Genomic DNA, 14,288 nt, shown 5'->3' on the forward strand with positions numbered 1-14,288 from the left:
AAGGATGAAATCTGGAATATATATAAAGAATCTTCAATTCTCAGCAGTCCTAAGACAATCCAATTAGGAAGTGGGCAAAAGACATGCGCAGACATTTCACCCAAAAGCATATACAGATGGTGGAAATGCACATGAAAAGATGTTCAGCATTATTAGACATTAGGGAAATGCAAATTAGAACCACAACAAGATACCACTACCCACTTAACAGAATGGCTAAAATAAAAAATAACGACAGTATCAAATCTTGGTGAGGACTTTTAGAACTTGGACGGCTCTAATTGTTGGTGGATTTTGCATATTATTGGTGAGATTGTAAATAGTACAGAATTTTGGGAAAACAGTTTGGCCTGTTCTTTAAAACACTAAATATCAAAGTAATTGCACACCTGGGCATTTTTCCCAGAGAGAAATAAAAAATAATTATTTTCACTCAGAAACCTGTACCCAGATATTTACGGCAGAAGGCCTCATTCCCAAACACTGCAGCTAATCCAACGTCCTTCAGTGGGTGAATGATTAAAGAGAAGTGTCACAGAACACCACCTCACCGTAAGAAGAGCCACTGATGTATACACCACAGCCTGGATGAGTCTCCTGACAGTTATACTGAGATTTTTTAAAGGCCTTTCTCAAAAACACTATGTACCAGGATAGTATTTAAAAGATGACATAGCAGTGATAAAATTATAATCATGAGGAACAGACGAATGATTGCCAAGGTGTAAGAGGATGGAGAGGAAGAAGGATGTGAAATTACCCAGGACCAACTCGAGTAACTCTATGGTGGTGCAAAAGCCTGTGTCTTGACTCTATTATTACCAGTAACCTATTTGTTCTAGAATAAATCATGCCCCCCACCCAAGTCCCTGAATCTCAGAATGTGTCCATATGTGGAGAGAGTATCTTTAAATAGACATTTAAACTTAAAAAAAAAAAAAGCCATTGGGGTAGGGTGGGCCATAATCCAATGTGACAGGTTTCATTGGAAGGAGAGTGATTTAGACTGACAGGTACAAAGGACGAGGCTATGTTACATAAACAGTTGCCTGTAGGCTCGAGAGGAATGTCTCAGCAGAAGTAATCTAAAGGTCTTGTGTTTGAACTTCTAGCGCTTGGAATTGTGAGACATTTTGTTCCTGCTGTTTAAACTCAGTCATCCTGTGGTTCTTTGTTATAGCAAAGGGAATGAATTCACTGTTCGTGATACTTTTAGAGTTTGGGGAGATGTTGCTTGCCTGGGAAACTGAGGATAGAGTGAACGGGACATCTCCTATAAGATTTCTACCACTCCATGTGAATCTTCAACTTTCTCAAGACAACCGTTTTGAAATGGTTACATTTTAGTTTGCTTTGAAAAGAGAGAAAAGGCCTGATTCACAAGCAGCTGTACAGCTGCTAGTGTTCAGAGACCAGGAGGAAAATGAGGTGAGAAGGCAAGCTTCCCTTTCTCCCAAGGCAATATTGCAAACATTATGGAAACGCTTAACAGCACTGGAAACACGGGTTTCCAGCATGAGTAACTCTGCGCAGTGTGGGTGAGTACTCAAGAGCCATAGGGGTTGGTTGGCATGGGGGACTGTATGTTAGGATGCTTGAATCTGTTCCTACAGCTTTCTGTCCACCTTTTGGGCGCATCACTGCCTCCAACGCCACGGTGGCTCATCTATGTGTCTAAATCTTGGTGATTTCAATGTGCTTGTTTGCTCAGTATTTCCACTGGTTAGGTCCAGGCTCTGTGTCAACACAGGAGGTTGTCTTTGCTTTCAGAGGATCTCAGCATCCTCTGTACTACTTTGATGTTGCCTGCAACTCTCCGGTGGCTCATCACTTGGCAATCCATCACTGTCAGTTCTCCGGTGGTCTTACAATCACTGGGGGAGTACCCTCTGCAGTTATCTCTGATGACCCAAGGCTGCAGGGACAGGCACCAAGCTCTCCTCTAGGCCTGAGATTTCTTTCTTCCTTTTCTTATGTCCCCAGCGTATTTTTACAGTGAGAGTCTGACTGTTACTATCAGAGCTGAGCTGCAACTCCGACTTTTTCCCCCTGAGACAGGGGTTCCTTGTGTAGCCCTGGCTGTCCTGGAACTCACTTTGTGGACCACGCTGGCCTTGAACTCACAGAGATCTCCCTGCCTCTACCTCTCTGAGTGCTGGGGTTAAAGCCATGCACCACCACAAGCAACTTTGTTTGTTTGTTAGTTTTTTGAGACAGGGTTTCTCTTTGTAGCCTTGTTTGTCCTGGACTCACTTTGTAGACCAGGCTGGTGTCGAACTCACAGAGATCTGCCTACCTCTGCCTCCCAAGTGCTGGGATTCAAGGTGTGCACCACCTCTAACCTGAGGGTCAGGCACAGAGTGACCTGCCCAGAGTGGTTTCAAGAATCTGTGGAGCCCTGGAGCTGTAGACATTTTTTTGTTTGCTTGTTTTGTTTTTTCGAGACAGGGTTTCACTGTGTAGCTTTGGCTGTCCTAGACTTGCTTTGCTGATCTGGCTGGCCTTGAACTCACAGCAATTTGCCTGCCTCTGCCACCTGAGTGCTGGGATTAAAGGCGTGAGAGTCTATTCTGCTCCAGAGTGGATACAAATTTACTTTTTTGTTTGTTTGTTTGTTTGTTTGTTTGTTACAGGGTTTCTTTGTGCAGCCTTGGCTGTCCTTGAACTCACAGCGATCTGCCTGTCTCTGCCTCCCAAGTGCTGGGATTAAAGGCATGGGCCACCACACCCGGCCCACAACAACTTTACTTTTAAACCCCATTGGCAACTTCTATGTTGGCAGGCAACATTCCGGCTGACATCAAGCTTTCGGCCAACCTGGGGACCACCCCTCAGCAGATTCAAGATGTAGATATGGAATTCTATGTCAGCTTCTGTGTATGACACCTGGCACCTCTGAAATGTCTGGAACTGGAGGTTTTTTGTTTTTTGTTTTTTGTTTTTTTTCCCTTGAGGCTTCAGGATGCTGGATGAGAGAACCAATGGTAGAAGTCCGGCGTGGAAGCAAGCAGGATGGGTGTCTGGAAAGTCACAGGATGAATTTTAGTCCGGCAACCTTCTGGGTGACAAAATATATTCACAGTGAAGGGTTCAGTGATTGCAAATGAGCTGAACTCATATTTCCTGGGCAACCAGGAAGAGGAAGAACTGAGGGCACTGAGGACACCGAGGCATGGTCACTAGGGATGCTGTGGAAGAGCCACCATGCTGAGAGGCATCAGGCCTTGCTTCAGGCAGAAGGCTGGGAGGAAGCCAGTACCTCATCTCCTCCTGATGAAGTTCCCACACCCTTCTGCCAGCCTCCAGGTGTGAGGGCTAGGACCTCGATCTACAACTTGACGGATCATCACACCACCTGGATAACTGCCAGGTGAGAAAGAGGTTCAGGGTAAGAGGCTTCAAAATGAGTATTCACAGTGATGATAGGGTTCAAATGCAAGTCTGCTGAGAAAACATGTGCTCAAAGCTGCCCTAAGACTTTTGACCTGGTCCCTTGTCAGAGGATCTTCAAGTCTGATGCTGGGTAAATGATTCGAAGTATGACTTTCAGAGTCAGGAGACTGATGCAGATGCTGACCCAAAGTCCTAGTTCTGGTGGGTCTGACTGTGGTATTCCACAGGGCTTTCTGATTTAACTTATTGTAGGTCAGCAGTTCCTGTTTGCTGCCTTCTGTGGAGTAATGATTCATTTTTACAGACCCAGAATTTGGTGTAAGGGGTGACATCTGTTGTCATTTTCATCTGTAAGGAAAGCCTTTAACAGTCTTTGAGGCAATTGGCACCACACTGTGTTCTGAAAAAGAAATTTTTTTAAACCACACTGAACAATTTTGAGTGACATTATTTCATAGTAATCAGGGGCATATTGCTTTTAAAGCAGATATTTTGGTACTGCATAGCCCCTAAATGCAACCCACCATGTCAAGTCTTCGCTTGAGAAAATAGCAATTTCTTTTTTTTCCCCCTTACTTATTTTTTTTTTAACATTTACAAATGTTTTTAATGCAGGATTTATATGCAGACTATATAAAGAACACTTACAGCTGTAATAAGACAAAGAAATACAGATCCTGGCAATAAAATGATCAGTGACCAAAGCAATAAAATGACAGAAAATATTATCTTACTTATTTCATAATTGAATTAGAATTAAACCACTTTCCCCCTCCTTTTCCTTCCTCCAGTCCACCCCCCCCCCCCGCCAGATACCTTCCTTCTAAACCCTCTTGTATCCTTACTGCTCTCAAGTTGATGGCCTCCTTTTCTTTATTATCATTACAAAATATGTATGTATGAATGAAAGTATATATGTACATTAGACACAAACACACACACACACACACACACACACACACACACATATATATATTACACACAGATTATTTTTGAGTCTATTTTTGCTTCTCTCCCTTGTCAGCTTGCATAGAATTTTCTGGAACAATGGAAGCTAGACCACAGGATGGAGTCTTTCTGGTCAGATCCAGTTGCAATCACTCAAGTCCTCTGTCCTAAGTATGTGGGGTCTTCATCAGTAGGGCCTAATTCTCAGCCCCTGAAGGGCAACCACAGCTACATCTATAATATGTAACTGTAATGTACATCTATAATATATACCCTGACCAATCATTTGAAAGGACGTTTCTCATGCCTGGTACTGAGGTTTTTGTTTCTCTATTGTTAGTGTAGGGAACATTGTCAGCCCAAGTGACTTAACCTCGTGTGTGTGTGTGTGTGTGTGTGTGTGTGTGTGTGTGTGTGTGTGTGATTATATACATATACATGGATGACATATATAACATATAACATACATACACATATATCTTAACTAGAACCAACTAACCCACTATACCATTCCCAGGCATATGTCCCAAAGATTTGACATTCTTCTCCACAGACACTTTCTCAGAGATGCTCATTTTTACCTTATGCACAAATCCAGGAAATAGAAACAACCTAAAGGCCCTTCAGTAGATGAATGGATAATGAAAAGGTGGTATAAATACACAGCAGAATACTATTCAGCTGTGAGGAAAGATGCAATTGTAAAGTTTTCAGATGGACCTAAAGAATATATTAAATGGGAAACCCTGATCCAGAAAGATAAATGTCACATGCTCTCTTTTCTCTTCAGATCCAAATCCTCAGATGTGAGTATACAACATGGAGTCACCACAAAAACTGATCAAATATAAAGGGGCCATACGTAGGTCAGGAGGATTTGGAGGAGGGGAATAGCAGCTACAGGTGATATGGAGGTGAAGTGGACTACCAAGGAGAGTCTCCAGTTGGGGAGGAGGGCATAGGTCAATACAAAAGGAGAAGGAAGGACAGCGAACGAATAACACCGAGGTTGTTTGACAAAGCCTCGGTCAATCATTATATGTTTCCTAAAATTACATACAAAACATACAGTGCATTGTAAACACACGCACACATGTGCACACACACACACACACATATCTTAAATAAAATAGTAATTAAAAAATATATAAATTCTCCTGACTCTGGCCATTTTGTAGGAAGAGATTCTCATAAGGAAGTTTCGGAGGTAATTCTGACATTGTGAATATTTTGCTGACTTGAGAAATTAACCTCTTCATAAAATCCAATCCCACTTTGCTATTTTGACACTTCTTTTGTGTGAAAGTATTCATTAACATTTCCCATAATTGCTCTGCTTCCAGAGCAAGTATGTAATTTCCCCCAGAATGAAGACTTCATAATGCAGATCCAATAAAGTCCACCCTGTCTGCCACTGCTTGACACCTCAGACTTAAAATTTGAGTTAGAGAGATTTTTTTTTCCTGCTGTTGATCCTGCTGGATCCTGTTGATACCCATTGTTTATCTGCGCCATTTGAAGCTGCCCAGCAGCCAAGGCCACTTGCCATTCTCCTACTGAACGCCTGGACCTTTCCTCAATATTTATTGCTGGTGATGAGCATCAATTCAGTACGAAGAATTTTAGTCAAACTGATGAGAGTGCTATCACAACTTTGCCTTCCCCACAATGATCATGAAAACAGCAATTAAATTTTGATAATGATGTTGGAGACTGCAGAATGCCATGATAAGTCTGAGAACTTACCTTGCAATAGAGTATGAAATCAGTTGAGGAGTAGATTTACAGAAAGAAAAACGCTTTGTTTTCTTAGTAAATTGCATGGGGATTCGGGACTGTGCACGTGTGTGTGTGTGTGTGTGTGTGTGTGTGTGTGTGTGTGTGTGTGTGTGTTAATGTAAGTAGGCCAGAGTTTAACCTTATATGTTATTATCTAAGTACCAATTTCAGAAACGGAGCCTTTCACTGTCCTAGAACCCACTACTTTTGCCTAGCTATATGGCCAAGAAGCTCCAAGAATCTGTATGTTCCTGCCTCCCTAGCCTTGGTATTACAAGCATATGCGCTGCTGCTCCCACACCAGCTTTTCTACATAGATTCTGGAGAGCCAACTCAAGCCCCTGTGCTTGTGTGGCACATGCTTTATGCACTGAGCTAGCTCTCCAGACCGAGATCAATTTTAAAAGGTGTTTTTGTAGTTTATTAACCCTCTCATGAGTTGTTTAGCACAGCTACGATGAAGAAAGTCATCCCAGAATCTTCATCTCTGCTTACTGACAGAGCCAGCGCTGGCCTCTGCCATCCTCCATCTGACCTCTGCTGTCTCCTGGGTGCCCTCCATCTGACCTCTGCATCTGTCCTCTGGGTGCCCTCCATCTGACCTCTGCATCTGTCCTCTGGGTGCCCTCCATATGACCTCTGCATCTGTCCTCTGGGTGCCCTCCATCTGACCTCTGCATTCTTCTCACTGTTTTTTTTTTTTTTGAAGGACTTTCTTCTCACACAAATCACACCTTGCAAATCAATGTTTGGGTTCATTTTTCTTTGCACAATCCAGGTAGCCAATCATAAATAATGTCGAAGACTATTTATCCCCTTGCCACCACTGAAATGAGTTCTGAGTCCAAATTCAAAGATGAAATCTGATAATCTGATATCGTCTTCTAGGTTTTAGCTAGTGTTCCTAAAATTATTGGGTTTTTTGTTTTTGTTTGTTTGTTTGTTTTTTAGTATTATTGCCTTCCTGTGGTCAAGGCCATCAATAACCAATGGTTTCCTATATGGTAGCTGTTTGTTAATGAACTTCTGTACCTCATATCTATTGTGTTGTTCCTAGTGGCTACAGATCCCTAAGCAGATAGGGAAAAAAAGAGGTAGAAATAATTTCTCTTAAAAGCAAGTATAGGTTGATTCAGTGGTGCAAGCCTATAACTTCAACTAATTCATAGGCTGAGGCAGGAGGATTACAGGTTCCTGAGTCTGGGCTCCTGAGTAAATCAAGATCAGCCTTGGAAACCTAGTGAAACCCTGTATCAAAGTAAAAAAAAAAAAAAAAAGAGCTGGAGATGGGGGAAGGTAAAGCCCAAGACCTAGGGTAGTTCCTACTGCTGTCAAACAAACATACAAAAAAACAAAATTCCAAAATATGCCTTTCTCTAAAGAGTTAAAAGTAGTTATTAGTTTCACATCCTACTTTTTGTTTTATTTTGGGTTTTTATTTTATTTTATTTTATTTTTTTTGAGACAAGGTCTCTCTGTGTAGCCTTGGCTGCCCTGGACTTTATTTGTAGACCAGGCTGGCCTCGAACTCAACTCACAGCGATCCACCTGCCTCTGCCTACTTTTTTTTCAAGTAAAATAACTTGCTATCATTTCTATGCTCTGGTAAAGTGCAATCAAACTACAAGAAACTACAATCAAACAGCAAACTCTCAATGACAATTACACATTCTTATCAAGTTTTTAATAACATGGTCAGTTCTAGAGGCCACTTCATGGAATAGTTACTGATAGGAGACCTCTTCTGCTTGCTTTGAAAAATAATGGGCTTGCTGGCTACTCCACAGAGATTGGAGATATTTCTTTTTAGGAACATTATAGAATAAACAAATTGGTGTGTTAGAGTGACAAACACGTTAGTTGATATATTTGAGACCCAGAAGCCCTGTCTCTTTCCTCACATTGACAACTTCACACCCTGCCTCACACTCCATTGTGAGCAAGCACAGCAGGGTTTGCATGCCTTCATATTTCTCTGTCAAACGCACAGAGTGACCCTTAGGTGCTCTTATCTCAGAAGTAATGTGACCAACTAATCTGATAGCCAGCATAACGAATAGAAGAAGTCCTTTTGGGCTATTATGTTTAAATTTATCCCTTCTAACTCATGAATAGCAGTTTTTCTCATTTCTATGCTATACAGCATGGTGATATCAGTGTAATGCTTCACCTCAGAGGCTTCATTTATTTTTCTCAATATCCTTCTTGTACATGAAACAAACAACCACGAGTGTCCATGTCCCACCAATTAATCCTTGAAGGGCAAATCTCAATAAACACACGTGTGCGTACATAATTACAGCTGGTAAATATTGATGTTATTTCTATTATAAACCTTAGATCTATAAGGATATTTTTATGTTTTCTCTGTTCGATGAGGCTGCTTAAAATAAGCCATCCGCACATCTAAAATAAGAAGCCATAAGAATAAAAGCCTGACTTCTTATTAGAAAACTCGGGATGAAAAGGAGCCTGCCAGGAAGTTTTACAGACTGAAATGTCACTGGGTAAAGATAGCTACTCCAACTCACAACGGGCTCTGCCTTTACATATGTATTCTTGTTCTTAACCCTTGCCTTTAAGGTAACCACAGCTTTCTATTGTTAGACACCAAATATATGCAGAGCATTGAGGACATCAAGAGATCAAATGCTTGGTATTCAAATATGAACTCTGATAGCCTTGTACAAGATCAGAAATGGGTGTAGTGAGTATAATACATTTTGTGAATGTTGGGGTAATAAGTAAAATGGGCTGGGAAATCAAAAGAATATGTTTGTATCCTACTTTCTTTTTTTTTTTTTTTCAAATTTAAGTAATTTATTCAGATTACGTCCTGATTTTTATCTCCCCACTTGTATCTTCCCGTTCCCCCCTCCCTCCCTCTTTCATCCTATTCCCCTCCCCTAGGTCTGTGACAGAAGGGGTCCTCCTCCCCCACCATCTGTGTATCCTATTTCCAATGAGGGTACCCCCAAGAAACATGCCCAGGATACATGTTTCATGCAAGTGCATTCTTTTTGGAAATGAACCAGGGGAAACAGGGAGAGATCCTGAAAAGAGGCAGGACTGAGGGAGACCTAATCCAGAGGTGTGTTGCTGAGTTGGCTACCCTTCTCTATGGCCAATAAGGACCTGTTGGGGGGGGGGGAATCATGAAGATTACCCTTAATGACTGTTGACTAGAGACCCCTGCAGGCTAACAGTAGCAGCAGGAGATGTCCATGTTATTTTTCTCCGGAGTCTCAAGGAATGCATGGGGCAAGAAGCAGGATGTTAAGCTATGCTGTTGAGATATGATGTCAAGTGTTCATGTGGAGCTAGTTAACTCAATGATGGTCAGAACAAACACTTGGATCAAGGGAATGTGACAGGGGCATGAAGGTATCTGATAGAACGCTGAACAAATACTAACAGTTACTCATGAATATCATACCGGCTCAGTCCTATTTCTTTCTCTAAAATAAACAAAAAGGAAGATCCCTTGCCCTGCTTGTTCACCACAGTGGTCCCCAAAAGAGCATTGCAAAGCTTTGAGAAGCAACCCACTGTAAACTTGGAGGCTTCTAAGAATATCATAGGCAGAAGACAAGGAAGACATTAGAGAAAGCACGGAAAAGGTTGTGGGAACCCTGCATCGATGTGGCAGTTTCAAACAGCAATGAGCCAAAACAGAGGACATACATCAGTGATAACAGCATTACTATTAGCGTTTGGGAAACAAATCTGTAATGGTAACACATCAGCTTTTTTATTAATTGGAATATTAGGAGAATGTTTCTTGTTAAAACTAATATCAATATCTATATATCTATATCTATGTATATTTGAGTGGCTAATAAAAGAAGAATATAATGTCTGGTATACCTCAAACCCATTTGAAAATCTACATTTCAGTCATGTCTCCCTTCTCAGCTTTAGACTTCAAATTCGCTTTCTTCGGCAGTGTTTTGACAATTGAAAGCCTCCAGTTACATTATTAATTTCAGCCTTTTTTGATCTCTGAGACATCAACCAGCAGCTCCCTTCCTTCCTCAAGTCACACAAGTTATGCTTTAATTTCTTCATAATTTTTTGTATATTTAATGAAGGTTAAACACCAATGCTACTACCACATTCTCCTCTGGAGTATAGAAATAGGCATGTATGCATTATCAATATAATCACAGTTAGCAATATTCCATATGGCATCTCTTGAAGGAATTAAGGAGCTACTTATTCACTCAAGCTGATGTGTGAAATGATAATGGACTTTCAGTGACTAGCAACTGAACTTCTTTTTTTTAAAGATTTATTTATTTATTTATTTATTTATTTATTTATTTATTATGTATACAGTGTTTTGCCTGCATGTACACCTGCACACCAGAAGAGGGCACCAGATCTCATTATAGATGGTTGTGAGCCACCATGTGGCTGCTGGGAATTGAACCCAGGACCTTTGGAAGAGCACCCAGTGCTCTTAACCCCTGAGCCATCTCTTCAGCAACAATTGAACTTCTGCAAGCTATGGCCCTACAGGCTTCCCTTTGGGCTTCCCTAGTGGTCCATCCAACTTCTCTTCAGGTACCTTTTACTAGGGTGGTTGTAGCATACACCTCACAAGGAAAAGGTACAAACGCTAAAGCTGCTTACCTAGTCTTCAACATTGGCCTGGATGTATATGGCCCCTGTGACATCCCTCCTGGCTTACCTCTAAGTCATTGGTATGTTTTCAAACCTTAGTTTTGTATTTAGCGTCAGTGGGAACAACCCCTGCATACCAAATATCTCTGGATCCATACAGTATTTCATTCTAAAACTTCAAACACCTTCAAAGAACGTCTAGGTCTTCTATTTTGAGATTCCATGAAAGCATGTTCCCCCTGCGCCGCCAACACTTTAACACTTTATCATCTTAGTTATTTTCCTAGACTAACTCAAGAGCGGCTGTGATGTATCAGAGACTACATGGTTCTCGAGGATTCAGAGGTGGAAGCTAGCATTGTCTGCCCCCTTCAAGGAAGTCTCAGTTTGATCTTGTGTCATAATAGATCTTACTAAAGAATGATAAAAGTTGGAGTGGGTGGCTGTGGAGACTCAGGGACTTCTAAGCCAGTATGCAGTTGGCTATGGAAGCTTTAGTATGGATGATTCCAGGAAAGAGTGGTCAAGGGAGAGCTGGCTAGGACAAGGGGAGGAGTTTCCCCAGTGCACCTGTCTTCTCCCCTGTGTGACAGGTGCGTAAAGTGGGTAAGGAGTGATGCCCAAAGACAAAGTCAGGTGAAAAAGAGAACTGCATGTCACCCTAAGGATTGGTGCGGATATAAAACTCCTGCTGCTCGCCCTCATACTTTTTTTTTTTTGGTTGTCGTTTGCTTTGTAGCTTGTGTGACTTTCTCCCTATGCAGTCAACAAGCAAGTATATTGAATATCCACTACATAGTAGTATGTGGTAAGCACCATAACACAATGTTAGGTGCCCAGGAAATAGAATGAATGATCATGGCTACTCTTACATACTGTGGAGATGCATGCATGTGACACTAGAGAGCACACACACACACACACACACACACACACACACACACTGAGAGAGAGAAAGAGAGAGAGAGAGAGAGAGAGAGAGAGAGAGAGAGAGAGAGAGAGACAGACAGACAGACAGACAGACAGACAGACAGACAGACAGTCACACAAAGACAGAGAGACAGAGACAGAGGCAGAGAGAATCATAACCATCGTTGATATTATAGCACAGGCAGCGTAGGGCAGTGGTTCTCAACCTGTGGGTCATGACCCCTTTTGATGTTACATATCAAAGATACTTCATATTAGATATTTATATCATGACTTATGATAGTAGCAAAATTACATTTATGGAATAATTTTCTAGCGGAGGTCACCACAAGCATGAGGAACAATATCAAAGGGTCTCAGCATTAGAAAGGTTGGGAACCACTGGCATAGAGAAAGCACACTGCTAAGACCTTGTGGTCAGTTAAATAGGTTTGACCCTCCCCCCATGGACTCATGTGTTTGCATGCTTGGCCCTTAGGGAGTGGCACCATTAGAAGGCGTGGCCTTGCTGGAGGGAGTGTGTCACTGTGGGGATGGGCTCAAGCTCCTACACTCAAGCTCCGCCCAGTGTGGAATTCCAGTCTTCTGGCTGTCTTTGGAGCAAGATGTAGAACTCCTGACTCCTCCAGCAACCATGTCTGCCTGAAGGCTGCCATACTTCCCGCCATGATGATAACGCAGTGACCGTCTGAAACTGTAAGTCAGCCCTAACTGAAGGTTTACTTTTTATCAGAGTTGCCTTGGCCGTGGTGTTTCTTCATTGCAATAAAACCCTAAGGCAGTCCTCTACTTGGAATTGAGAGAAAATGTTTTATAGAGAAAGCTTTGCTTTGAGAGTATTTGCTAAGCTGGTATATTCTAGAAACTAGGACAGCGATAAAGACCACAGGTACAGATGACTTGAGGTAAGGCTGTGGTTCTTTTGTTTCTGAGGGGGGATGACGCAATACTTTATTCAGAGTGCAAGGAAACTTACTAACAGTTAAAAGGATAGGGGAAACTAAGCAGCCTCCCCTTCAAGCCCAAGAACATGCACAAGGAGGGTTCTTTTTAGATCACTGTGGTGAGAAAGGTGCTTTTACATAGAACTATGAGCTGCCAAATTGCAGGCTTTTTTTTTTTCTTCTGTAATGTTACTGTTGAAATCTGAACTTTGGAATCAAAATGACTCAGAGTCCAAGAAGGAAGCTTTTGGTGCATTCACCACTGAACCTTGACACAATGGCAGGGCCCCACAGATTGCCTAGCTTTTGACTAGAAGGTATGGACTGGTAGCCAAGGTAAGGTTTTCTTCTATACTGTTTATATCTGGACACTAGAGTTGGGCATGATTAAATCAAATGTATATTGTTTTTACTTGACACTTTTTTTTTGTTTTTTTTGTTTTTTTTTTTTTGAGACAGGGTTTCTCTATGTAGCTTTGGCTGTCCTGGACTCGCTTTGTAGACCAGGCTGGCCTCGAACTCACAGTGATCCGCCTGCCTCTGCCTCCCGAGTGCTGGGATTAAAGGCGTGCGCCACCACGCCCGGCTGTGATTGGCTTTTAAATCAACTGAATATATATATATGTGTGTGTGTGTGTGTGTGTGTGTGTGTGTGTGTGTGTATCATACTCAAACACACACACATACATATCTCACATGCAAAAAGCAAATCCTAAAAAGTTGGCATGGTGACTACTGCTAATGTATTTTAAATGGAAAAACAAAAACAAAAATGAGAAGTCCTAGTTTTCTGACAAGATACAGAAGACAGGGCTAAAGAATGCTTGTTTTAAAAAGTATTTGAGAGCTTCTGATTCTGTAGGTATATTTTGTGTTTATGTCCATAGGGCTGTGAGTTTTCCTAGGGATCTAGCCAGGGGATCAGACTCCTTTACCTGATGACTCATCTCACTGGCTCCATTTCCTTTTAAGATTTATTCTTTTTTTTTTTTAAACTGTGTGTTCTCAAGGTGTGTGTGTGTGTGTGTGTGTGTGCACGCGCACGTGAATGCAGGTGCCCTCAAAGGTCTGAGGTCTGAGAAGGGCTTGGATCCGCTACAGCTGGAGCTGGAGGCTGCTGTGAGCCACCTGACGGGGGTGCTTGGAAACAAACTTGGGTTCCCTGCAAGTGCAGTCTATAGTCTTAACTGCTAAGCCATCTACGTAGACACATTTTTGATAATTCTAAGCATACTTTTGGATGTATTTTGGTTCATTGTAGAGTTATTATACTTCTACATTCTTTTCTCCCCAAGATATCTCGTATTCAACTAAACATACTGCTCTGTATTTTCTCATTTACAGTCGGAGACACACTGCATCTTTTCCTGGACCCCAGGGTTTCCAGTCTCCTTGTTTTTCACATCCCTATTTGCTTCTTTTGGATGCTTTGAAAGAAGCTCCTCCTTAAAACGACTTTACTCTGTTTGATCAGTTCTTGCCTATATTTTCCTCTAAGAGTTCTGTCTCTGCATCCATCAACTCAAGCAGCCTCAAGGCAAGTACATCTTGCATTTCTTGCAATGAAGCCACACATTTTACTGCCCTTTCTCTAAGTTTCCTACCCTAACCATTCTCCTATCATTTATCTTGACCTAACGTAAGTGAATTTTACTGCTGGGTACACCT

At 41.7% G+C, this 14,288-nt stretch overlaps 1 protein-coding gene across 2 annotated transcripts in view; it reads left to right on the forward strand.

The window, feature by feature from the left end:
* Positions 1 to 14,288, forward strand: part of HHLA2 (HHLA2 member of B7 family) — a 165,975-nt gene that overhangs the window by 73,765 nt on the left and 77,922 nt on the right. Inside the window, exon 1 of one of the 2 annotated variants that reach the window (XM_084801989.1) lies at positions 12,884 to 12,956. The exons of the other annotated variant lie outside the window; for it this stretch is intronic. The gene's annotated coding sequence lies outside the window, so the exon portion shown is untranslated. Of the gene's footprint in view, positions 1 to 12,883; positions 12,957 to 14,288 lie in introns of those variants that run through there. 2 annotated transcript variants of the gene reach the window in all.

The sequence above is a fragment of the Acomys minous genome (assembly GCF_964271855.1).
Source record: "Acomys minous genome assembly, chromosome: 11".
NCBI classification, from domain to species: domain Eukaryota; kingdom Metazoa; phylum Chordata; class Mammalia; order Rodentia; family Muridae; genus Acomys; species Acomys minous.